Source organism: Alexandromys fortis, unplaced genomic scaffold (assembly GCF_014885135.2).
Source record: "Alexandromys fortis isolate MF-2015 unplaced genomic scaffold, M_Fortis_MF-2015_v1.1 scaffold_47, whole genome shotgun sequence".
Taxonomy (NCBI): domain Eukaryota; kingdom Metazoa; phylum Chordata; class Mammalia; order Rodentia; family Cricetidae; genus Alexandromys; species Alexandromys fortis.
Genome location: NW_026067957.1, coordinates 9,641,658 through 9,655,904, shown reverse-complemented (window position 1 = coordinate 9,655,904; position 14,247 = coordinate 9,641,658).

Below are 14,247 nucleotides of genomic sequence, written 5' to 3'. Positions count from 1 at the left end.
ATAGAACAACATCTTTCTTAATCCACTGTTTCAACTCAATATATTTTTAGCACAGAAATTTATTTAATATCTAGTAAGAATTAGACAGTTACTGTACTCCCAGAAAGCAACTCATGTTGTTTCAGTGGTAACAACTACATGCCATGTTTTCTAACAGCTTTTAATTTCTTTCCATTGCAAACAATAATGCAGTCATATGCCTAGCCATACTGAAGCATTTCTCCTTACGGTAGGATGCATGTATTTAATGAATCTGATGGCATTTCATACTCATGACTTAGCCTCAAAGATACAGCATCTCAACAACACAGGATCACAAATAACAGCAAGATTCAAGTAGATATAGAGAATTATTATCTGGAAGAAAGATGCTCCTTCTAAAGAAGAATTCAATGTCTTGCAATAGTAAATGGTTCTCCATTCCTTTCTTCCTTAGTGCATGCAAATTGATTACCTTCTTGGTGTCAGCAGCTATGACAAGGTCTATCTAGAGTTGAGGGTGATAGCATATCTCTCATGGAGGAGTTCTTACACCCTGCCTGGGCTGCTAAGCCTTTCATTTGGTGGAGGCAATCTTGTAGATGCCACACTGATTATTTGTGCAGGCTTCAGTATGACAGCAAAGATGAGTAAAAAGTTCTTCCAAGTCAAGATGGGTATATAAAAGCCTAGAATGAAATAAGTTCCGATAGATCTTGTCTTAGTTAGGGTTTCTGTTGCTGTGAAAAGACACCATGACTACTACAACTCTTATAAAATAAAGCATTTATGTAATGAGTCTTTCTCTGTCCTGCCATCCAGCTCCCAAATAGTGACAGAGGTTTCTTATTAATTATTAAACCTCATCCTATAGCTTAAGCTTGTTCCTAGCTAGTTCTTATAACTTAAATTAACTCATTTCTATTAATCTACATCCTGCCACATGCCTCGGTAACTTCTTTTTCATTCAGTGGCTCCAAATTGTTCTGTTTTGGCTGGTAACCCCAGTTTTCTCTCTGCCTAGAAGTCCTGCCTAGCTATTGGCCATTTGGCTTTTTATTACACCAATCACAACAATACATCTTCACACAATGTGCAAATGTCCCACAACACATTTAATTGGAGCTGGCTTATAGTTTCAGAGTTTTAATCTTTTATTGTCATGGTTAGAAGCATGGTGACATTTAGGCACACATGGTGCTAAAGAAGGAGCTGAGACGTCTACATCTGGATTGGCAGGCAACAGAAAAAAAAATGATACTGAACCAAGCTTGAACTCTAAAACCTAAAAGCCCACCCCTAGTAACAGACTTTCTTCAGTAAGTTCATGCCTATCTCAACAAGACCATGTTTGCCAATACTGCCATTTTATAAGGGCCAATTGGGACCATTTTTATTCAAACCACCACAGATCTGAAAGGGGAAAGAGAGCCTGGGCCAGTTGTCTTTCTTGTCTTTATGAAACAGAGCAGGATAGGTTGATCCCAAATTTCCTGAGAAACCGCCACACTTTCAAGAACAATGGCAATGGCTTTTGATCCTACTGCACGTACTGGTTTTGGGGGAGCCTAGGCAGTTTGGATGCTCACCTTACTAGACCTGGATGGAGGTGGGTGGTCCTTGGACTTCCCACACGTCAGGGAACCCTGATTGCTCTTTGGGCTGACAAGGGAAGGGGACTTGATTGGGGGAGGGGGAGGGTAATGGGAGGCAATGGTGGGGTGGAGGCAGAAATCTTTAATAAATAAATAAAGAAAGAAACAGAGCAGGATGAAGGGAGGTTCTACTTGAGCCTGTATTTTACCCACAAGCTGGACTCCTATTCTTTCCAATGTTGCACAGAGCAGTTTGGTTTTGTGTCTCTGAAGAGACCCTGGGACCCATATTCTCATGGTTTCTGCATCATTTGCTACATTGCTTCTGTGGGTGCTTTTTCTTTGGGGAATGCAATATCATTGTTCTTGGTTAGGGTGCAGCAGTGTTTACAGCATAAAAGTCAAGAAGCTGATTTTTCTTCATCTCATAGCATGAAAAAAATTGTCTACTTATTTTAAACATTTTGATGAGTAGTTTTGTTAATAGTTATATAATGATTGATAAGAAAGAAAAATAACCTACAGCTGGTTATATAAAAAATAAGGATATTATATTATATTGTGAAATTAGAATAACTCTGAAGAAATTATCTGTTATATTTAGATATATGTAAAAGTAATTGCTTTCCAGCTTGTTAAACCCCTGAAGTTGGAGTAGGAAAGTCAAAGTTCATTACCTTTAATTAGGAATGTTGTTAGGTATTCTTTATAGGAAAATTGTGTTCCTTGTTTTGCTGTCATGATTTTTGTAACAATATAAAGTTTCAGGTTTTTAGATAAAGAAATGTGTACCATAGCCATCTTTTGGGTTTTTAAATTTTTCAAAGGCAGAGTATTTGTGTCTTTCCTCCAAATAAAACAAAGGTACCAGGGACAATTATCCTGAGGTCTGGAGAGATGACACAATAGTTAAGAACCAGGACAATTACACTGGGGGATGAAAAAATGACTCAATAGTTAAGAACTCTGGCTGTTCTTCTAGAGGACCCAGGTTCAATTTTAGTGCCCACAGGGCACTTTACAATCTTTTATAATCCCAGTTCCAAGGGATTTGATACTCTTTTCTGGCCACCCAGCCAACAGGTGTGCTAATAGTGTACAGCTATGCATATATGATATGCATCTATGTGCTAGTAGTGCACAGATGTGCATTATGTGCTAGTAGTGCACAGATGCACATGTATGTGCTAGTACTGCACAGTTGTGCATATATGTGCTAGTAGTACACAGATGTGCATATATGTGCTAGTAGTGCACAGTTGTGCATGTATGTGCTAGTAGTGCACAGATGCGCATGTATGTGCTAGTAGTGCACAGTTGTGCATATATGTGCTAGTAGTGCACAGATGCGCATATATGTGCTAGTAGTGCACAGATGCACATGTATGTGCTAGTAGTGCACAGTTGTGCATATATGTGCTAGTAGTGCACAGATATGCATGTATGTGCTAGTAGTGCACAGATGTGCATCTATGTGCTAGTAGTGCACAGATATGTATATATGTACTAGTAGTGCACAGATATGTATATATGTACTAGTAGTGCACAGGTATGTATATATGTGCTAGTAGTGCACAGGTATACATATAGGTAAAACTCACATATATAGAAATTTAAAGAGTCTCCCTAAGGTAACTCAGTAAAAATTACATTTCTGCTAGCATGGTTTCAGGCTTAAACATTTTTGTCAAATGAATTTATTTAAATTATAATAATATACATGCTGTAGGATCAAAAACCAAACTCTAAAAACCACCCAGTGCCACCAAGGATGCTCCTGTTATCAGAGGCTGAGTGCTTTGCCTGATATTGTGACTCACGTTTGGACGTGGCAAGAGCTCCCAGTCTGCTCTCTACTTTTGAACAAAGTCAAAGAAATATCATCAGTGCTGTCTGCACAGGTGAGAGTGGAAAACGTGGCACACACCTGTAATCCCAGCACTGAGAAGAATGACTTAAGAGGGCCAGAAGCCTAGATAACATTGTGTCACTTTGTCCAAAAGAAATAAAAGAAGAAAAAACTTTAAAAATTCAGAAAATGTGTACAAATAATTCAATATATGATGTTTTAGGGAGCTTTCCTAAACGCATTTTGAAATTAGTACATGGGACCAAGGAAACTTTTACCATATTTCTATGTTCTGTTCTTCAGAAATTAGCTGGACTGATTCTTATGGCATTATTTATACACATATATAAGGCACTCCTACAATTCTAAACTGAATCTGTACTTTCATGAGAATTACACAGGCATTTATAGTGCTTTACAGAGATGATGACGGAAACAGACATTTTCCTCTTCTGTGAAAGAATCAGTTCTTATTCTGTGAAATTCTATTGGGAAAAATTTAAAAGGTAGGAATGCACCTCCTTAAGCAGAACAAAGCCTTGATTTTGCAATGAATATTAAAATTCACACACATTTGAGTCTGTGCTGTGAGTAGAAAGCATGCATTTATGTGGCGGTGGAGGAGTGGAGAGAGAGACATACAGAAAGAGACAGAGAATTTCATGTAATTTAACAACAAAATGATTTGACTTCTTCTGAAACACATGTAAGTGTTTATATGGAAATTGTTTTTTTGGTGAAAGTGATGGCTTTGGCTCCATGACATAAGAAGGACAAGACTGTGCATTCCCAACAGAAAGGAACTTCTCCTTGGGTACACAGAATTGGATTCTGTGGTTAGTGGACTTTGGAAGAACATTTCGAAACAGCCACAGCTTGCTATTCAACACAAAGCATTGGGAGGAGTGCAGAAATGAACATTAGAAAACCTTTAAACTAGTTTAACCTTAAGGGGAAATTTGACACAAAGAAACCCAAGAACAGCTGAGCTTCAGACAAAAAAAAAAAAAATGGCAGCATCAACAACACGGCTCAAACCAGGGTTGGCGGCAATTGGTACACTAGGAAAGTGTCACCTCTGGTCTCTCTCAACCACGTCTCATAAGACTCCACCGTTTATTGGTATTAAAGCCCCATTTCTGAATCATTTCTAAAGCTTCTTTACATTCCAATGAGAAAGAACAGTAATAGTGGGGGACAAATATACTAGATGCAAGGTCAAGAGAAATGCATCAGGCAGAGTAAGACATCTGACTTTGGACCAAACACCTATGCAAGATAAATGGAATCAAACTGCATAAAATGATCATCGTGTTACTATGTCAATTACAGGGGAATGATTACATTTACAAAGAGGAAAGCCATAAATGTAGCAGCAGTTATTGTATAATAATTAAATAGTAGGCGGCAATCATTTAGTCATTAGGGATTTTGTGACCAGTTCCGTAGCTAGTTTCTGAGCAAAGTCAGGGAGCTGTGGTGAAATCAAGAGACTGAAAACAAACTCATGGCAGAGAGGATTTGTTAATTCATACTTTTTCTGCCAATTCAATAAATAACTTAAATAAATAATAGAAGGTTAGGCCTGTGTTTAAAATACAAAAATATCTGATATCATCTGAGAGAGGTCTCAGAGGAACCCTTGGAGTCTCGTGCTGTCTTTGATAAAACCTTAACCAAGCTTTGTTCCTATGTCCTAGAAGTTTATCCATCTCTCCAAGAAAGACTTATTTTAACACCCCCCTGAATCAATCATGAGGCTATTATGTATACTCCAAAGCAATAATATTACACACACATGAATACACACACACCACTACCACCACCATTGTGTGCTATAAATATACCAAATGCAACAAAACCACACATGCCAGAAAATTCATGTGACAATGGGTTCTACTTTCTCCGAAATTAAAAAAAAAAAAACATAAAAACATGTTTTTGGAATTTATTACACTGACATTAACATATATGTTCAAAAAGGAAAGTTGAAGAAATGGTCTTCTCCAGTGAAGAGCATCCCAAACAGTTATCCAGTAACTAGGGATTGGCTCTGAGACCATATACATATAGGTGAATCATACAGAATGAGATTGGTCTGTAATTCTTTCTTAGTAATGTTTTTATGTGGTTTGGGTATCGGAATAACTGTAGCCTCATAGAAAGAGTTTGGCAATGTTTCTTCTGTTTCTATTGTGTGGAACAATTTGAGGAGTATTGGTATTAGTTCTTCTTTGAAAATCTTGTAAAATTCTAAGCTGAAACCATCTGGTCTGGGATTTTTTTTTGGGGGGGGAGACTTTTGATGACTGTTTCTATTTCTTTAGCAGTTATAGGTCTGTTTAATTTGTTTATCTGGTCTTGATTTAATTTCGATAAGTGATATTTATCCAGAAAGTTGTTCATTTCCTTTATGTTTTCCAATTTTGTGAAGTACATGTTTTCAAAATATGACCTGATGATTCTCTGGATTTTCTCTGTGTCTGTTGTTAATCCCCCTTTTCATTTCTGATTTTGTTAATTTGGATATTTTTTCTCTGCCTTTGGTTAGTTTGGGTAAAGGTTTGTCTATTTTGTAGATTTTCTGGAAGAAACAACTCTGTTTCATTGACTCTTTGTATTTTCTTTGTTTCTTTTTGTTTGTTTGTTTGTTTCAGCTCTCAATTTGATGATTTCCTCCTGTCTAGTTTTCTTGGGTAAGTTTGCTTCTTTTTGTTCTAAAGTTTTCAAATGTTCTGTTAATTCGCTAGTGTGGGTTTTTTCCAGCTTCTTCATGTAGGCATTTAGTGCTATGAACTTTCCTCTTAGTATGATTTGATCTTATGTAAAAATAAAGTCTTTTTTAATCTCCAATTGCAAATAACGATCAAAGCATATGACTTGCCTTTCTCTAATTCAAATGGGACAACCAGAGTATGAATTTCTTCGTTATTGTTAAGCTTCATCCCTATTGTTCCTTTTCCGCAGAAACTCTTTCTCTGCTCGCAGGAGCTTACACTGAAAATGCAGTAGGAGAAGTCTGTGAGGGACATCAATCTAGGAGACGCATGTGCACATGTGCCTGTCATGTTCCCTGAAAACCGAAGAGTCCATACCAGAATGACATTGCCTAAAATACAACTGATACCTAACAATTAAGATAAAATTAATTTAAATATTAAAACATAAAATATTTTGAAATAGGCCTAACTCATACACATTCATACAAGTAACCTAATATTTATTGGACAGGTTATATTTTGGAACACATATATGCCTCATATACATACACATATATACATATGCATACAGTGATAACTAATGGAAAAAGATGTCATTAATTTGGAGGAGAGCAAGGAGAGAAGTTTAAAAGTAGAGAAGGGAAGGAAGAACAGTAGGAAAAACCATGCAATAAGGCAGGACAAAAAAAGAGAGTCAGTAGAAGGTGAATCAGGAAGGCAGTGAGAGAGAAGTTCACATGGACTTGGTGAGGTGGTAGGGTTGGGAGAGTGCACTTAGATAAAACAGAACGCAAGTAGATGGTTTCTGGTACATCCTTTCTGGATAAGAAACTGATTATCAATGAGAATAAAATAAATGTCAGCTCAGCCACAAATGAGACATCTATGTCTGCATCCCCCAACCCATAATGCCTTGAGATTGTCACAGAAGCGAAAACAGAAAGTTTATACAAACCATAGGTCAGGGAAGACCAGAGTGAAACAATGTCATCTAGACACTACGGAACCACTACACTCATGAACTCCAGAAGTTCTGGTTGCCTGCACAAGACACACTCAAGAACAAACAATCTAGCATTTTGGTATAGAGGGGGAGTGCCCCAGGAGCCCTCAGCCTTAACTGGAGAGCCATTGACAGCTGATGGCTTCTAAGGGAAGGAAGGTTTGTTTTCTTAGAGTGTGTCTTCTTGTGGTTAATCATGTCCCAATGGATAGCCCCATACTCAGGAGTGTATGAGGAACACAAAATGGAATTTGTTTCCAATCCAGGAAGAAGTTATAGCATCTAGGAACACTTCATGGACGTGCAAGGGAAAGATGGACAGAAGGTTTGTTCAGGGAGGTGGTCAGAGACGTGAGTCATTGTCACCCATGACCTCTGTGACGATACTTATGCATTAGCCAGATTTCCTGGATATATTTAAAAGGCCTGGAGAAATAGCAGTGATCTGGGTCAGGATAGAGAAACTAGTGAATTTTTCGTGTGTTTACATAAAAATGCAAGAGACCCTGAGCTTCTATCATTGATGTCTTAACATCACCCGTAGAGACAAGATGTAATTAGTCATATTATCTTATTGCCACCAATAAATTCAGATGTTTTCTGGGTGGAATTGAAAATCAAAACACTAGGGCTTAAAAAATGACTGTCTTAAATATGAAGGGGCTAGGAAGTCACTGGCAGGTTCTGCTCTATCCCTCTCTCCTTCACGCTACTCAGGGGTGTGGAAAGTATTTGGAGAGATGCTGGACTGACCACCGCAGTGACAACTTATAAATGTGACTAGGCTGCAGCCCACAATTTGGAAATATAATTTCATATGTCATTTATATGGTATCTGTGCCATGTATTTCAATGAGTCTTCTCACTTTGTCCAGTTGGTTATGTAACCAACAAGATAAATTTTAGTGATTAAACGTTGTTTACTTTCAACTTGACTTCATAATAGGTTCAAACTCTGTTGCTCAAATATTTTACATTGCAGCCAAGTCATATGCTTGCCTCCTGACAAATTATCCTGATTTGGGTTGTTTAGGAAAACACCCCATGTTCTCACACCCTCTCTGAAATTACTGAATTAGTTTACTAAAATTATAAGCTTAATTGCCTTATAAGTACATTTTAAAATATAACAACTGAACCACTCTTGAGACTATCTGTATGCCCCCAAATCAAAATACCAAGTCTCAGATTTAGTGTGTTACTTATCCATTTTCTCCCTGCCATTTATATTCAAGGCAGATACTATTATCTTGAAGACAGTTCTTATTTGTATAAACTCAGATATTAGTTAAACAAGACCCTCCAAATGTTATTACTCTGAATTTTATTTCTGTCAACAGCTTTCTGTAGCAACTACAGCTCTTCCTGTAGTCTTTATAACAATGTCTGCACACGGTGCTTCTGTGGTTGAGAACAGATAAGTGTTGAAATCTGAAATCCACAGCAGGAAGAGAGCAGGTGTGAGACAAGAAAAGTAAGTGGAAGTCCCAGTCAGAGGACCCCTTTGTAGCATCATTCCGACAGCTCAGAAATGCTTACTCAGATCATTTCATGTACTAGATGACCACCTTATTCTTCTTGTCTGCTTGCCTCCAGGGCTATCTGTTCTTGAGTGTCATTACAAAAGTCAGGCCAGCTCAGTATTCTGTCAGACAGTTTTTCCAGTGGTTTTATTTTAACTCCTGCAGCTTCTCAGACTGCACAGATCCTTACCACATATCAGGGAAAGGTAGCGGGTGCCTTCTGGTGCATTGCTTTCGCTCTCATTTGAACATAACAATGTGAATCCTAAGGGCAGCTCACGCTGTGTGGTTGTCATGTGTCATCTAAACAGACAGTATTCCCATTGTAGTAAGTAAAAGGAAAATAGCAACACTTCGGGTCTGTTATGTGAGCTTATTGTCCATTTAATAAAATACACTTTTTAAAATGAATTATATTTTATAAATATATAGAAAATGGTACTTTGTTGACTCCCCTGGGGGCCCGCCCCTTTCTGAAAGGAGGAGAAGATGGGGAACAGATGGGAGGTGGGGAGAGGGAAAAGGTAAGAGAAGAAAGAGGGCAAACTGTGGTTGGTATATAAGATAAATTTTTAAAAATAATAAAAGATAAAAAACCTGTATTTTCTAAAACATTCTAGTTTAACTTGGGTTATCTAGTTTATTTAGATTAAATTTGGTTAATCTAGGTTAATTTTGATAATAATCTTATCCCTGCACCCAAATTTAACACCCTAACTTCCAGTGTCTTACACTGGAATAGTACAGTCGAATCATGTTCTCTAAAGCTTTATATCATTATTTTAAAGCAGCAAAAATAATAAAAAGTAAGCCTAATTTCGGGTTAGATACCTGCTATAGAGATTTGTGCAGCTGTCTTTTTTTTTTAATTAAGGCACTCTTCAGCAGTCGTTTCTGACTCCCCTGGCATCACTCTACAAATCCTTCCCACTCCTGTCGCACCGAGGTTCATTTGTGTCATTCAAATCTTTGCTCTTTAAATATCCACTTATAAATTTATTATGGCAACACATTCATATCTTTACATTTAATCTGAACCTTCGATACCAAGCAGGAGATGGAAGAAATGAGTAGCAGACACACTTGACAAATTTAAAATCTCTGCAGTCAGAGCCTATGTGAACTATTACAGTGTCAGAAGAGCGTTTAATTCTGTCCAGTTCTTCCTTCTCCATCCCCCATCATTGCTCTTATCCAGATCGCGGTGAGATGTTTGATAAAAGATCCGGAGTTTAAGTGTCCAACATGCTCATGAAAATGTGTTGGGGGTGTTTTAAAATCATGGCTTTTGAATGACACAGATGAACTTCACTGCCAGGCTGCTGCAGCGGGGATTTATCATTTCATTAATTAAGAAAGGTTTTCCAATAGTAACTCCAGAAATTGCCTCTGGAATATGATTAATTAACAATCCCACTTCCATCACAGAAAGGAGGGGTTAGGCCGAGCAAAATTGACAAGAGGAGTAAATTTAAAGTACACATACACACGTGCGTACATGCACCCATGCATGCATATATGATGCACACACACACATGCACATAAGCATACCCTCGCATACCTGCATACCCTTGCACATTCATACAAACATGGAATTCACCAGGCTAACTTGGAAAGAGGGACAGGAATTACTTAAAACAGGTATTATTGGACCAACAGAAAAACAGCGAAATATTCCAATTTGCAGCATAATAGCTATATTCATTCCCAAGCCTTTGTGTTAGTTTCTATACAAAGTTAACAGTTGGGAAACTCTTTATCCACACTTAACTATTTACCATGTTGTTTAGAATTGAGAGGTGTTTTATTCTTTGTCTTTTCTTTTTCTTGAAGATGACTGTTTCCTTTCTAGGGAAGAAGGAAGCAAGCACCCCCTCCCCCCAGTTTTCTTATTTGTTGAGTATCCAGGTAACAAACTACTTAAAATCAACCAAACAAAACTTGATAATTGGCCCCTATCCCCATCTGAGCCACAGAAGAATGTAACCATAGCAACCTGTCGTTTAGCACAGACCATCGCATGTACCTTTCAGAATTTAAGTCTGTGAGAGTCTCCATTCCTAAGAAGAATTATCGTGCTGGGAACATTTTCTTCTTTGTTGTAAAGCAAGAATGAAGCCAGGCACTCAGATGGTTCTCAACAAGGTGCTCAGATAAAGAAGAGGCTCACACAACATGAAATATGCAAATATGTCCACGTATCTAACATTCTTTCTAGAAAGGAATGAACAGGAATGGATTCTATGAAGGACATTCAGTAATGCCATAGTAACCAACAGTAACTAACAGTAGTAGCTTGCTGAAATCTAAGTATCTTTGGCAGAGAGGAAACAATACACTTTTTAAGATTGTTTATTCATTTTACATACCAACCATATTTTCCTTTCCCTCTCCTCTCCCTCACCCCTATATTCACCTCCCCACCCCCCATCCACTTCTTAAAGAGGGTAAGGCTTACCATGGGGAGTCAGCAAAGACTGGCCGAGTTGAGGCAGGATCAAACCCCTTCCTCCTGTATCAAGACTGAGTATGGTTCCCCACCACAGGGAATGGGCTCCAAATAGCCAGTTCACACACTAGGGATAAAACCTGGTCCCACTTCCAGGACTTACACTGTCTCCCACATGCAGAGGGCTTAGTTTGGTTCCATGGAGGCTCCCCAACTGTCAGTCCAGAGTCCATGAACTCCCACAAGCTTGGGTCAGCTTTCTCTGTGGGTTTCCCCATCATGATCTTGACCCCCACCCCCTTGTTTATAAAATCTCTTCTCCCTGTTTTCAACTGGACTTCAGGAGTTTGGCCCAATGCTTGGATGTGTATCACTGCATCTGTTTTCATCAGTTACTGGATGAAAGTTCCATGATGACATGATTACAGGGAAAGGTTTGTTCAGGCACCTTTTCCACTATTGCTAGGAGTCTTTGTTGGGGCCATTCTTGTGGATTCCTGAGGTTTCTATAACCCCAGGTTTCTCCCTAAACCCATAAACTCACCCAGGAGGAGGAGATATCAGAAAATTATCAATTTGATGGCTGAAACCAGTAAAGATAGAAACAAAGAGAATAATACAAAGAATCAATGAAACAAAGAGTTGGTTCTTTGAGGAAATTAACAAGATAGAAAAACTTTTATCCAAATTAACCAAAATGCCAATAGAGAATATAATATCCAAATTAACAAAATCAGAAATGAAAAACGGGGATATAACAACAGACACTGAGGAAATCAAGAGAATCATTAAGTCATACTTCAATAACCTGTACTCCACAAAATTAGAATATCTAAAAGAAATGAACAATTTTCTTGAGAAGTACCACATACCAATATTAAATTAAGAACAGATTAACAATTTAAATAGACCTATAAGCCCTAAGGAAATAGAAGAAGTCATTAATAGTCTCCAAACCGAAAAAGCTCAGAGCTAGATTGTTTCGGGGCAGAGTTCTACCAGAATTTCAAAGAAGAGCTAATACAAATACTTCTCAAATTGTTCTATGCAATAGAAACAGAAGAAACATTGCTAACCTCTTATTTTAAATAAATTTATTTATTTTGTAACCTGGCTGCAGTTTCCCCTCCCTCCTCTCCTCTCAGTACATTCCTGCCACCTCCTCTGTGTTATCACCTCCGAATCCACTCTATCTCCATATCTGTTCAGGAAAGGACAGGTCTTCCATGAGTATCAATAAAACATTGCATATTGAGTTGCAATAATACCAAACATTTCCCCTGGTGTTAAGGCTGGGCAAGGCAACCCAGTATGAGAAGAAAGGTCCCAAAAGCCAAAAAGAGTCAGAGACAGCCCCTGTCCCCACTGTTAGGAGTCCCACAAGGGGTCCAAGCTATATTACTGTAACATACACGCAGACTTCCTAAGTCAGTTTCATGCAGGCTTCCCGGTTGTCACTTCAGACTTTGTAAGCCCTTATAAGCCCAGGTCAAGATGATTCTGTGAGTTTTCTGTGGAATCCTTTACCCCTCTGGCTAATGCAATTCTTTCTCCCCCCTCTTCTATAAGTGTACCAAGAAGAACAGAATCACACAGAAACTGTATTCATTTAAACACTGACTGGCCCATTAGTTCTAGCCTCTTATTGGCTAACTTTCACATCTTGATTCAACCCATTTCTAATAATCTGTATGTCACCATAAGGTCGTGGCTTACTGGGAAAGATTCAATGTCTGACCAGGCAACTCCATGGCTGCTCTCTCTGTCTCTCCTTCATCCCAGCATTCAGTTCTGTCTACTACACCTACTTAAGTGCTGCCCTATCAAAAGGCCAAGGCAGTTTCTTTATTCAACCAATGAAAGCAACACATAGATAGAACAACTTCCTATACCATTTCCCCTTTCTGTTTAAACAAAAAAAAAAAGGCTTTCACTTTAACATAGTAAAATTACATATAATAAAGCAGTTATCAAGCAAGAATTATAGTTACAATATTTATATCTATTTTATCTTTTATGATAACAAAGAAAAACTATAACTATCTATCTATTCTTCAACTTCATCAAAGACGTCATAAGGATATAATATTACCTACGTAAATAGGAAGTACATTGTAAGCAGCTTCCAAAACTCTAGAAATGACAGAGACATCTCGCTGCCTGTACAGTCACCCAAAGTTATTCTGTACTGTTTGAGCATCCATATTCAGCCTACAGGCCCATAGTATCCAGCAGACTTTTCCATGAAGCAGGAAATTTCAAAGACAGTTTAGTCACCATCTTCTGTATCCTGCAGAATGTCTCACAGACTGTCATGAATCAGGAACCCCAAAGGATTATCTCACCTTTAGGCAAGTTCATCAGTCCTCTCTCTGCGGATTCTTAAGCAAGATCCATTGCTTGACCAAATGGCTAACCAACTCCCTAAGGAACCTCTTCGATACACAATCACAATACCTTAATCAAGAGCAGAAATATACATATAACAAAATTGACCTTAAACTTGTATCAATAAATGAAGATTTCCAACAATTAAAATTATTCATATCTATATAATATACATCTTTAAATGTAAAAGAACATTTATAAACAATATTTGGGCATATGGGTACAGTTATTTCTCTCCAAATTTCTTCCTGCTGTATGGGGGCACTGTTAATAAGGTCTTTCATGGTGTATCCTGTATGCTACGTTTATCTCAGTTGGCAGTTGAGCAAAGTAAGTTTTTGAGGGTGTTCACAGCAACCTTTAAGGAGGGTGTGGTCTATCATACCATATTGGTCTAGAAGCAATCCACAGGGTCTCATCCTCTGTGAAAACAAAAGAAAAACCCCTTTTCCAAAGCATCATATCCTTAGACCCAAATTCTGAAGTAATAATACCTTTATAATATAGATGCTGGTTTAGTTTAGCCAATACAATGAAATGTCTCTCTGTACTTAGCTCCTTAGAAGTCAAAAATTTAAAGAAAACACAATAATACACATAATCCAGACTCTCTGTGAATTTTCCATTTTATATGGCTTATTTTTTAATCTATGATTATCTGTACTCTGTCTCTTTAAAGACTTTACCCTTTTTCAAGGCATTAACTTTATTTTATGACTCTCTATATTCTTTTTCTTCTCT